The 12193-nt window shown below is 36.8% G+C and overlaps 3 long non-coding RNA genes across 4 annotated transcripts; all 3 read left to right on the top strand.

Annotated features, from left to right (window-relative positions):
• Positions 1-301: 301 nt before the first annotated feature.
• On the top strand, positions 302-2362 carry LOC130549289 (uncharacterized). Its single transcript, XR_008962157.1, has 3 exons — positions 302-728; positions 1078-1207; positions 2249-2362. It is a non-coding gene; the product is annotated as an uncharacterized LOC130549289 (long non-coding RNA).
• Positions 2363-7512: 5150 nt separating this feature from the next.
• Positions 7513-9027, top strand: LOC130548834 (uncharacterized). The gene is made up of 3 exons (XR_008962089.1): positions 7513-8342; positions 8495-8672; positions 8914-9027. It is a non-coding gene; the product is annotated as an uncharacterized LOC130548834 (long non-coding RNA).
• Positions 9028-9044: 17 nt separating this feature from the next.
• Positions 9045-11842, top strand: LOC130548835 (uncharacterized). 2 transcript variants are annotated; one of them, XR_008962091.1, is made up of 4 exons: positions 9054-9088; positions 10314-10390; positions 10845-11093; positions 11466-11842. It is a non-coding gene; the product is annotated as an uncharacterized LOC130548835 (long non-coding RNA). The 2 variants fall into 2 exon arrangements; XR_008962090.1 differs by having other exon boundaries at positions 9045-9088; positions 10314-11093.
• The last annotated feature ends 351 nt before the right edge of the window (positions 11843-12193 follow it).

Raw genomic sequence — 12193 nt, 5'->3', positions numbered from 1 at the left:
GGAAATAAAATAAAATAAAATTAATGAATGAATATCGATATTGTTTTTCTTAAGATGACTTCTCTAAATAATCCAACAAAATGGCTCTGAGTAGAGCAGTAGAGTTTTAAAATGTTTTTTTAAGCTGTCAAAAAAACTCTTGTTGGAATACTATTAGACGGTTTCAGCGAAAACAACATTTGGCCCAAAGAATCAACAACTGTTGAGTAGTTTTAATTTAACTTAAGACAATTAAAATACACCCAGTCCAGTTGGTGGCGCTAATGCTCCAAAAGTTGACTTGCCAACCGCCATAAAAGTCAATAAGAAGAAGTTTGTGTTTACTTCCCTCACAACAAACATGAGCATAGAATACGATAGGTGCACCGACGCCGAAATTCAGGCGCTTATTAACATTTATGCCACGTGGGAAATCCAAAGAAATCAGGATTTTTACGGGACAAAGCGAAACACGAAAATATTTAGCAGGGCTTGGAATTAATCACTCGGCAAAACAGTGCCGCGTAAAAAAACAGGACTACAAACAAATTAAAACCACAACAGTCAGAGTGGTTCAGTCCGCAAAAGAAGCAAGCAAGTGGTACGGTCTTTTAGATGGGATTCTTAGCCACAGACCAGCTTATTTTATGTTAGTGATGCGGGGACGAAAGACTCTGTGTCGGGGCATCTGGAGACAGCCAACCCGGGGGAGCTCCGATATACCGACCAAAGCTAGTCCTTCGTTACAGGTACATCTCAAAAAATTAGAATATCATGAAAAAGGTCAGTATTATTTGTCACTCATTTCAGAAAGTGAAACCCATATATTATATAGATTCATTACACATAGAGTGAAATATTTCAAGCCTTTATTTCTTGAAATTTTGATGATTATGGTTTACAGATAATGAAAACCCAAAATTCAGTGTCTCAGAAAATTAGAATATTACATAAGATCAATAAAAAAATGATATTTAAACAGAAATGTCGGGCTTCTGAAAAGTGGGTTATATGTAGGTCTATATAATATATGGGTTTCACTTTCTGAAATGAGTGACAAAAAATATTGACCTTTTTCACAATATTACATTTTTTTAGATGTACCTGTAAAATCCTCAAACTCTCCTCTGAGAGAGCTGGACCGGAGTGACAATGATCTGCAGGATTCAGGAGTGAAGCTCATCTCTGATGGACTGAAGAGCTCAAGCTGTCAACTAGAGATACTGAGGTATTCATTTATGTCAATAAACTGATCTTTGTAACATATCAGCAAATGGCATATGGAGATGTGTGTTTAAGAAGTATGTTTATGTGACACTGAACTTGTGTCTGAAATGCACTGCATGACTAGTAGGGCTGTGTATTGGCAAGTGCCTCCCGATACGATACATATCACGATAGATGGGTCACGATACAATATATTGCTATGTATTTCGATACAATACGATATAATACACATTTGCGATATATTGCAATACTTTAAATAGAAAATGTTAAAAGTAGAGCTAGAAATACAACATGCTGTGCACCACCGGGGGTTTTCTGTAAGGATAAGTGTAAAAACATCCCTTACCTCTGCAGAGTGGCCATGATGTGTGATGCATGGACCTTTAGATCAGAGGTTTGGCTTCTCAAACTGTGGATTGCGCCCCTCAAGTGGGTAGCACAGGGGAATAAGGTGGCTCACGCAAGTCACTTGTCTGTTGTGGTGCATTACAGTTAAAACACTGAACATGGGCAGTATAAAACCTCTGGTTCATCCATGCTGTAAATGCGCTGGTGTCACATCCGTGAAAGCACAATAAATGTCATTGTTACTTTTCTTAATAAACTTTTTGTCTAATGCACTGCAGTAGCCAAGTGACTTGTGTCATGACTTGCGAAGCTTACAAACAGCATTATTTTATATAACTCATTACTCCATGACTTATTTTGAAAACCAAAGCACACCCACACATCAGCTCTGAGAGCTCCAAGCGTTCTAATATTTTTCGCCATGCTCGCTTCCACTTAATTTTGGCCGTATGTATATGACATGATTTAAAAAAAAATAGTGTATCTATAGTGATACCTCTACTATCGATACACTATCGAAAAAAAAATATTGCGATAGTTACATGTATCGATATTTTTGCACAGCCCTAATGACTAGCACATGTGATACACTTGACTTAAATACTACAACTGCCATCTATATGTTAAGAATATATTGCATCTCGAACAAGTTTACTGTTTAATGTGATAATGAATGTTTTATGTGTTTTTGTAGATTATCTGGCTGTATGGTGACAGAGGAAGGCTGTGGTTATCTGGCTTCAGCTCTGAATACAAACCCGTCCCATCTGAGAGAGTTGGACCTGAGCTACAATCACCCGGGACCCTCAGGAGTTCAGCTGCTGTCCATAAACTGAACGATCCGAAGTGCACACTGGAAAAACTCAAGTATGAAAACTCATTCATTGCTCGTGATAATGTAATAATGTCCCATGTGTTTGTGTGTTTCTTGTAATATTTTTTTGAAAATGAAATATATATCAGGGTTTAGTCAGTGTTTCTGTAAGAATCATGAGTAAATATAAACATTCGTGAATGATTCCAAAAAAAATACAATTCTCATTAGTTTTATACATAAATGTGCTTTATATGACGCATGTAATTCACAGCGTCTTATTTATCCTTGTGAGGAATGTTCACACAACAGTTTTCTACTGAAAATGGAAAATGTTCATGTTTTTGGTAGGGCTGTCAAACAGTTTACATAATATATGTCTGTGTACTGTGCACACTAATTTTGTATTTATAAACACATACACGGGTATATATTCAGGACAGGGCCCAGAAATAGAGGAAATGGCTTCCAGAAGTGATGAATGCTGTCTTTTACTTTGTGTGAGGCAAAAGGGGCATCTCCCATCAACCTTTGTTAAATCTAACGGATGTTAATCAGATGCACTCAGGTCTGATGTCTTATTAAGCTTTTTGAGCAATGCAGGTGTTGAATCCCATGAACAGAATGTGATCTACTGTATTTCTTTCTGTGTTTTTTTGTGTGGAACATAGAGGAAAGATCAGGAGTACACCAGGACCAGCACATAAACAAGAGCTCAATGGTATGTCGCTGTATCGTGTGACGGTAGAAATGAAATGAAAATTAAAGTTTTTTCCTTTTATTAAAAATAAGTTAGGCTTAAGGACGTCAGTAAACTGATATGCCCCAAAGCGCTAACAAAATGTACATTTAGAAGATATAAGCATTTAAAACGGACACTATTGCACGTGCCCGCGAAATCTAGAAATGTTAACCTCTTTTTAGAATCTGAAGCGTTCTTGCACCTTGGAAGTCAACAACATTCAATACATGAATTTATTAATAAACACAGTAAAAAAATCCCATGATGGACGCAATGCAGAGTCGTGGAGTCTAACCTGTTCTTGTGACGGATTTACTGTCTCTCACGATAAAGAGAGAGAACACCTGTCCGTCCATTCTCCAGGAACAGAGTAGGAGTGTATCTGAACCCGCTGGTACTTTGTCTTTTTACAGCGTCTCTGACATGCACACACTGAAACAGTCACACATTTAACACAACATTCACTGAAACTCTCTATGCTGGAATTGGTCTTTATTTTCTCAACGCAGCATCACTCTGTTAAATGTTTGTCCTACCAAATATGTACAGTTACATATTTTCAGCAGATCTAAAGTACAGCAAGTAAAATGAAATTGTTTAACACATAACACTGGTGTAAATATGTTATTGTTATTAGAGTTAAAGTGATTTACAGAAAATAATGTTAATTGTTTCACATGCAATCAACCAAATTATATGCAGACAAATGTATAATTGGATATAGACTGTTTAATCGGATGCAAGCTCCTGGCCCGAAGTTAACTTCCAGACTGTTTATTGATCAATCTGACTAGTGGCCAATAATATAACTACTTATATTTTATTTATATTACAATTAATTTATATTAATATTTTATTGGATAATAATTGAATTAAAAAAACAATTTGTTGAATGGATCGTGTAACTTTGTCGCATTTTAGTTTAGTCAAGTAACAGTTCTTCTAATGGTAACCCAAAATAATACTGACTAAACATACTTTTAACTTGCTAGCTAATGTCATTTACTTATTTCTTTTGTTTGTTATCAGAAATATTCTGCAGGGACTCTATTCTTTGTGGATGTGTACCGGAAGTTAAGTTTGGGCCACAAAAGCGTGCATGAACAGCAACGTTTGTTTATGTTGTTGCTTTTAAACCGTCTATAATGTATATTTCACACATACTGTTACTGACAGTCCATTAATGGCAAATTTGGAAAAAAATACAGTATATCATCGCTGTCGGACTAAAACCTTGTACCTCCATTTTGCTTATTTTTGTTTTTTTTATTATTTATAAATGATTACTATTTGGTCACTCTTGTCGGTAGGTTTTAGCCACCAGGGGTCAATGAACTTGCTTTGGCATCACTGCAGGACATGTGTAGCATGTTTAGTTTTAAACTAATTGCACCAATAGAAAAAGCTACAGTGACAATATGTTAAACATCGACCATCTGCTTTGATGTCATGCAAAAAAGCAAACTAACATAGTAGCTGTCATATTCGACATAATGTGCAAAAACATTTGCAATACACTTGACTTTATTAGGGCCCTAGCACTGAGCTCTCCTTAAAACACTACCTGAAAAATCTGTGACATTTTTTATGTTTTGTAATAGTTAATGTCGTACAGTGAATCAGGCGTGCAGGTATGTTAAGTTTTAAACTGGCTTATTTTTATAAATGTAGATAATTCGGTGTGATAAGTAATATAAAAGCAAGGGAAATTTGGTTTAGATCAAATATAGTATTGTCCCACAGTATCATATTCAGAAATCCCTCACTGGTTATTTAGAATGCCATCAATTTTTTTACAAATTCAAGAAGAATTAAAAGACAACATGATACAATTGCCTGAATGGTATATAGTTAAACATTTTATGGAAAGGAAGTATACAACGGAATTAAAGATGTTTACTGATGGTTCAAAAAATCCAGAGAATGGGAATACAGGAGCTGCAGTATATATTCCTAAATATGACATTAAAATAAAAAAGGACAACGGATCGTCTTTCTGTATATACAGTAGAACTGGTTGCAATAATGAAAGGATTAAAGTGGATTGAAGATTATCCAGTATTAAAACATGGAAATCATGTTGAATAGATGTATTAAATGAAATATATCAAATTATAAAGAGATTACATAATATGGGTTTGAAGGTATCTTTCATTTGGGTTCCTCCACATGTAGGGGTGAAGGATAACAAAGTAGTAGATAAGCCAAAGAATAAGTCACAAATAATAGAAATGAAAGTTTTATTAAGTAAAGGTGAGGCAAAAACAATTATAAAAAGACTATTCTCAAAACATATGGCCAGAATTATTGGGATACAAAGAGTACAGGGAGACATTTATATAATATTAAGAGATATATTGGTATTGGAAATTTCATGGAGAAAAATCAAAGGGAAGGAGTAGTGTTCTCGCGTCTGGGACACACAGGACTCAATAAGACACTTTTTATTTAATAAATAAACATTCAAATGGAATATGTCAAAAGTGTAGTCAACAAATGAATGTACAGGATGTGAAAAAGAAAGGAGGGAATTAAAAGAAGCAGTTGTACAATTGGAATTCCAATTTACGTTAAAGCTTCACTTTATTGCCCATCTACTAGAGAGATACTTTTTACATCTATACCATGTGAAACCACCATGCTGACAACATGTTTAATGTAAGCACAAAGACTAGTAGCTAACAGCTAGCCGTATTGCTATTGTTTATGGTCAATAATGTTCTGGAATTATGTTGCAGTAATTTGTGCATTATAAACTAATTGTGCGATTGTTTTCTTTCAGATACATTGTCTACAATTGATTCTTTAGCACTTTCTCCATGCAGTGATGCCTCAACTCCCCAACTGGTGGTAGCTGGGTCGCCACCAGCACAATCTTCAACACCAACTACCTCCAGCAGCAGCATGACACCGGAGCGAGTGGCAACATGGTTACAAATACATCTAACCTAGCTTACCTAATGCATTATATCACAATATCAGATGCATTTCATTATAGGACATGTATATCTGTATATAAAATATAATCACAATATGGGATGTTACTGGTAATATAGGATATATCATGACTTCCTGTTGCTCACCATAAACACATTATTGTTTGCTACTTTAACTGTTGTGATTAGTTCACACTGTATATCATTTAAGAGATGGTAATGGACAGTTTTTAGAAATAAATTTATCTTTATTTGCTCAGAAAATTGTTCATCACAGTAAAAACTTTTAGGTTGGCAAGAAAACTCATGTTTCTAACTTTCTCATTTTGGTCCAGGCAAGAGGAAAAGGAGCAGCTGCACCAACAGGACATCTTGCTGTTTTAAGAGATATGCAGTTAGCTGACATTCAAAAGCAGGAGCTGAACCGGGCACAGAGAGAGCGCCAATTGCAGATGGCAATTGATGAGGCCCGGTACGCAAGGGAGCAGGAAGCGGAAGCTTAAGGACGGAGGAAAATGCACAATTGGCTGTATTCAATCAAACCTTCCTCAATGTCATGGGGATGCTTGTACAGGCGAGAAGTGGACAGCGAAAACGGAACATTTTTTTACAGTACATACATTTGCACATTGTTTAACGTTTGCTCTGTTTATATTTTAACTTTTTTTTTTTAAAAGTCTTGTGTATATATTGTTTGAACTGCATATATTGTTCAGTATTTGCTCTTTTTAGAATTTCAACCTTTACAAATTTGTATTTGTTTTCCTTCAATGAATAATACACTTGTGAAACATGTTTACTTTCTCAATGATTTTATATTTCATGAGCATATATCGTACCAGTTCGTTAATGTAAATGATAAAAAATGTAATGCAAAAGCCAGTTTAAAAAGAATGCAAGGGAGACATATTATAGTTTGAAAGATAGTACAAGAGTTTATTGTTAATACACTTGACAGTACAGACAACACCAATAGCTAACTTGTCAAGGCATCAGACCCTTACGCACATCCCTGCCCTCTTCTCCACAACTGCGGTCAGGCCAGCCTCCACTTTGAAAATGACTGTCAAGCCAGCCCTCACCGTGGTTTTCTGTGCGCGCATATATGACAGATTGCGGTAGGAGCGCGGGAGGACAAATTTCAAAATAAAAGCGGTTTCGCACACTATCATTTTCTAGTGTTTTTCCGATGGCGAGTGATGTTGCTAGTGCAATGAGAGATTATGTTAAACGGTTGCTATGTAGTTTCTATGATGTTCTGGGTGATTTCTAGGCCGTTGATGAGGTATTTTGGTGGTTGTAAGAGTGTTGCTATGAGGTTTGTGTGGCGTTCTCTGTGTGGTTGCTAGGTCGTTGCTAAGGCATTCTGGTGGTTGGTTTTGGCTTTCGTTCCACGAATTTCTGCCACGTACTAGTGGTTTCATATTTAAAAGTATCGTTTTATTTTACATCATTTCATATTGATCAATTTATAAAATGTATAAATGTTATATTTAAAACAATATTTCAATAATGTACACATAAATTTGTGAATGTTACTTTGAATGAAATTTACGACTTTTTGTGAATGTTACAAGTGCTCCTTCAAAAATATGTTCGCATAGCAAGTAATATGGTGGTGGGACAGTGAGCCAGAAGTGGTGGTCCAATATTGGGAAATCGGGTTAAAATAACCCAAAGCAGCCTTTACCTCTGTAAATATAAATAACAACATTTCCTGCTGATTCAGATCAACATGAGGAATCAGATGTATGAGGAGAAAGATAAAAGATCCAGATGTCCTCCTGATGTCACAGAGAGAAGTGCTTGTGAAACTGTCTGAACTGGCTTTCAAACAGCTGATGAAGGGTAACGTGATGTTTTATGAGGAAGACCTGAAAGAGTGCGGCATTGACCGAGGTCTCTGTGTATTCTGGGATCTGCACCGAGATCTTTGAGGAATCAGTGACTCTTCCAAGGCTTCTTGACACACACGGAAGAAAGCTCAAAGAGTCTTGAGAACGTGATCCAGAACCTTAAATGGGTTCATAAAAACAACGTCAGCCCAGAGAGATGGATAATTGATCAAATAGATGGATCAAAATTGAAGATAAAAAAATGAAGCACAATTCAGTTGTAGAAGAAATACACATGTTTTTACAATCAAAAATAAAACGTGTCTGTTACACAGTGTTTGGCTTTGGCGACTATGACCAGTTGTCAGAGAAGAGGCTGGAGGAGTTTAACATTAAATCAAGGGATGGTCGCGACTCGAGAGGCGGCTGGTGCCAGCGGTGTGGAACTGCAGAAACGCTGTGTGAGTGCTGAAGGCTGAAATATAATTGAAAAGAATCATGAAAAGTTCAGTACAGATATGAGAGGACTTAGGATTCATGTCAAGTTGCCAGAAGGTATCATAACATGCTGGCACTAGTATCTGGGTCTGATTGAATCTTTATTTTGTGTTAGGTTCAGATTGCTGAGCTGTAACCTCGCTAACAAGAGTTATGAAATGTTGACATCAGCTCTACAATCCTCAATCTCCTCTGAGAGAGCTGGACCTGAGTGACAGCGATCTGCAGGATTCAGGAGTGAAGCTCATCTCTGATGGACTGAAGAGCTCAAGCTGTCGACTAGAGATACTGAGGTTTTCATTTATGATGATAAACTGATCTTTGTAATTTATCAGCAAATGGCATATAGAGATGTGTGTTTAAGAAGTATGTTTATGTGACACTGAACTTGTGTCTGAAATGCACTGCGTGACTAGCACATGTGATACACTTGACTTAAATACTGCAACTGCCATCTATATGTTAAGAATATACTGCATATCGAACAAGTTTACGGTTTAAATGTGATAACGAATGTTTTGCGTGTTGTTGTAGATTATCTGGCTGTATGGTGACAGAGGAAGGCTGTGGTTATCTGGTTTCAGCTCTGAATACAAACCCGTCCCATCTGAGAGAGTTGGACCTGAGCTACAATCACCCCGGGACCCTCAGGAGTTCAGCTGCTGTCCCATAAACTGAACGATCGGAAGTGCACACTGGACAAACTCAAGTATGAAAACTCATTCATTGCTTGTGATAATGTAATAATGTGTTTGTGTGTTTCTTATATTTTTTTGAAAATGAAATATATATCAGGATTTGGTCAGTGTTTCTGTGAGAATCATGAGCAAATATAAACATTCGTGAATGATGCCAAAAAAATACAATGCTCATTAGTTTTTTATATAAATGTGTTGTATATGACGCATGTAATTCACAGCGTCTTATTTATCCTTGTGAGGAATGTTCACGCAACAGTTTTCTACTGAAAATGGAAAATGTTCATGTTTTTGGTAGGGCTGACAAACGATTAATTGTGATTTATCTTTTACATAATATATGTCTGTGTACTGTGCACACTAATTTTGTATTTATAAACACAAACACAGTATATATTCAGGACAAGGCCCAGAATTAGAGGAAATGACTTCCAGAAGTGATGAATGCTGTATTTTACTTTATGTGTGAGGCAAAAGGGGCATCTCCCATCAACCTTTGTTAAATCTAATGGATGTTAATCAGATGCACTCAGGTCTGATGTCTGATTAAAGGGGAACTCCGCCTAAAAATCAAGATTCTGCCATTAATTACTCACCTTCAAGTAGTTTAACATCACTAGGACCTCCGTTTTTCCCCCGAACGCAAATGAAGGTAGTTTTGGAAGCATTCTGACTCCTCCATAGATTGCAACGCAACCAAACACACAAGCCACACGAAAGTTCATCCGGTGTCAGCATCGCTCGACGCATGCGTGTTCTGACGTAGCGCCTGTGTGGTCAGAACCACATGCATCGAGCGATGCTGACACCGGATGCACTGTCGTGAGGCTCTCGGGAACGCAAGCTGGAAACTAACACTCAAATCAGGAAGTTTTTGAATATAGTCGTTAGGTTTGTTTGTTTGTGCACAAACAGTATCCTCGTCACATTATATTAATTAATACTGAACCACCGGAGTCTCGCGTGGACTACTTTACGATGTCTTTACGCCCTTTTAGCGCTTTGAAGTTTGGTTGCGTTGCAATGTATGGAGGCGTCAGAAAGCTTCCAAAACTACCTTCATTTGCGTTCTGGGGGAAAACGGAGGTCCTGGGGATGTTAAACTACTTGAGGGTGAGTAATTAAAGGCAGAATTTTCATTTTTGGGCGTAGTTCCCCTTTAAGCTTTTTGAGCAATGCAGGTGTTGCATCCCATGAACAGAATGTGATCTACTGTATTTTTTCTGTGTTTTTTAGTGTGGAACATAGAGGAAAGATCAGGATTACACCAGGACCACATACATGTAGCTATACACATAAACAAGAGCTCAATGGTATGTCTCTGTATCGTGTGACGGTAGAAATGAAATTAAAGTTTTTTCCTTTTATTAAAAATAAGTTGGGCTTAAGGACGTCAATAAACTAATATACTCCAAAGCGCTAACAAAACGTACATTTAGAAGATATAAGCATTTAAAACGAACACTATTGCACGACTAAAAACCTGCCTATGACATCATTTTAACCTCTTTTAAATTCTGAAGCGTTCTTGCCCCTTTTAAGTCAACAACATTCAATACATGCATTTATTAATAAACACAGTAAAAAATCCCATGATTCTATTGTAACTTACTTTTTTCTACAAATGTAGGCTAGAAACCTTTTTTTTTTCTCTGAAGTTTCAGTAAAATGTATTATTACTCTCTATTGTGTTGTTGAGTAATATTTTGGTAACACTACCTACTCCTATAATACAGTTGTACAGTAAATGTTCTCTGTTGTGTCTAGGTGTCTGTCATCTCACTCTGGATCCAAACACAGCTCACATGCATCTCGTAGTGTTTAACACCGTGTCTACACCGGATGCGGCGTGACAAGAGACAATAGAACGACTTGGAACCCAGTATAATTTTAAAATTTGTCCACACCGGACGTGGCGTGACAATCCCATTAGAACATGCCATGTGTCACGCCGCGTCCGGTGTAGACACAGTGAGGATGACAGCAGCAGCATGACACCGGAGCGAGTGGACACAGGTATGAAATAAGACTAAACTCATGGTTACAAATGCATCTAGCCTAGCTTACCTAATGCATTATATCACAATGTCAGATGTATTTCATTATAAGACATGTACTGTTTATATTTATATAAAATATAATGATAATATGGGATATGTTACTCATAATATAGGATATATCATGACTTCCTGTTGCTCACCATAAACACATTATTGCTTGCTACTTTAACTGTTGTGATTAGTTCACACTGTATATCATTTAAGAGATGGTAATGGACAGTTTTTAGAAATTAATTTATCTTTATTTGCTCAGAGAATTGTTCATTACAGTAAAAACGTTTAGTTTGGCAAGAAAACTCATGTTTCTAACTTTCTCATTTTGGTCCAGGCAAGAGGAAACGGAGCCTGCACCATCAGGAGCATCTTGCTGTTTTAAGAGATATGCAGTTGGCCCGGCAAGCAAGGGAGCAGGAAGTGGAAGCTTAAGGACGGAGGAAAATGCACAATTGGCTGTATTCAATCAAACCTTCCTCAATGTCATGGGGATGCTTGTACAGGCGAGAAGTGGACAGCGAGAACAGAACATTTTTTGCACATTGTTTAACGTTTGCTCTGTTTATGTTTTAAAATATAAACAGCAACTTTGTTTTAAAAAGTCTTGTGTATATATTGATTGAACTGCATATATTGTTCAGTAATTGCTCTTTTTAGAATTTCAACCTTTACAACTTTGTATTTGTTTTCCTTCAATAAATACTACACTGGTCAAACATGTTTACTTTCTTAATGGTTTTATATTTCAGGAGCATATACCGTACCAGTTCATGAATGTAAATGATAAAAAATGTAATACAAAAGCCAGTTTAAAAATAATGCAAAGGACACATATTATAGTTTGTAAGATAGTACAAGAGTTTATTGTTAATACACTTGACCGTACAGACAACACCAATAGCTAACTTGTCAAGTAAGGCATCAGACCCTTACGCACATCCCTGCCCTCTTCTCCACAGCCAGTGTCAGTGCCACCACAGGCTCTGCTGCTGAAAAAGGTGAATCCCATGAATTCTCGTAGGCTTCTCCATGACTCTCACAAAGGTTATGTAGAGCACAGCA

This window comes from Triplophysa rosa, linkage group LG25, assembly GCF_024868665.1.
Source record: "Triplophysa rosa linkage group LG25, Trosa_1v2, whole genome shotgun sequence".
NCBI classification, from domain to species: Eukaryota; Metazoa; Chordata; class Actinopteri; order Cypriniformes; family Nemacheilidae; genus Triplophysa; species Triplophysa rosa.
Note: the sequence above shows the minus strand (reverse complement) of the source record. Positions and strands in the feature narration are given on the sequence as shown.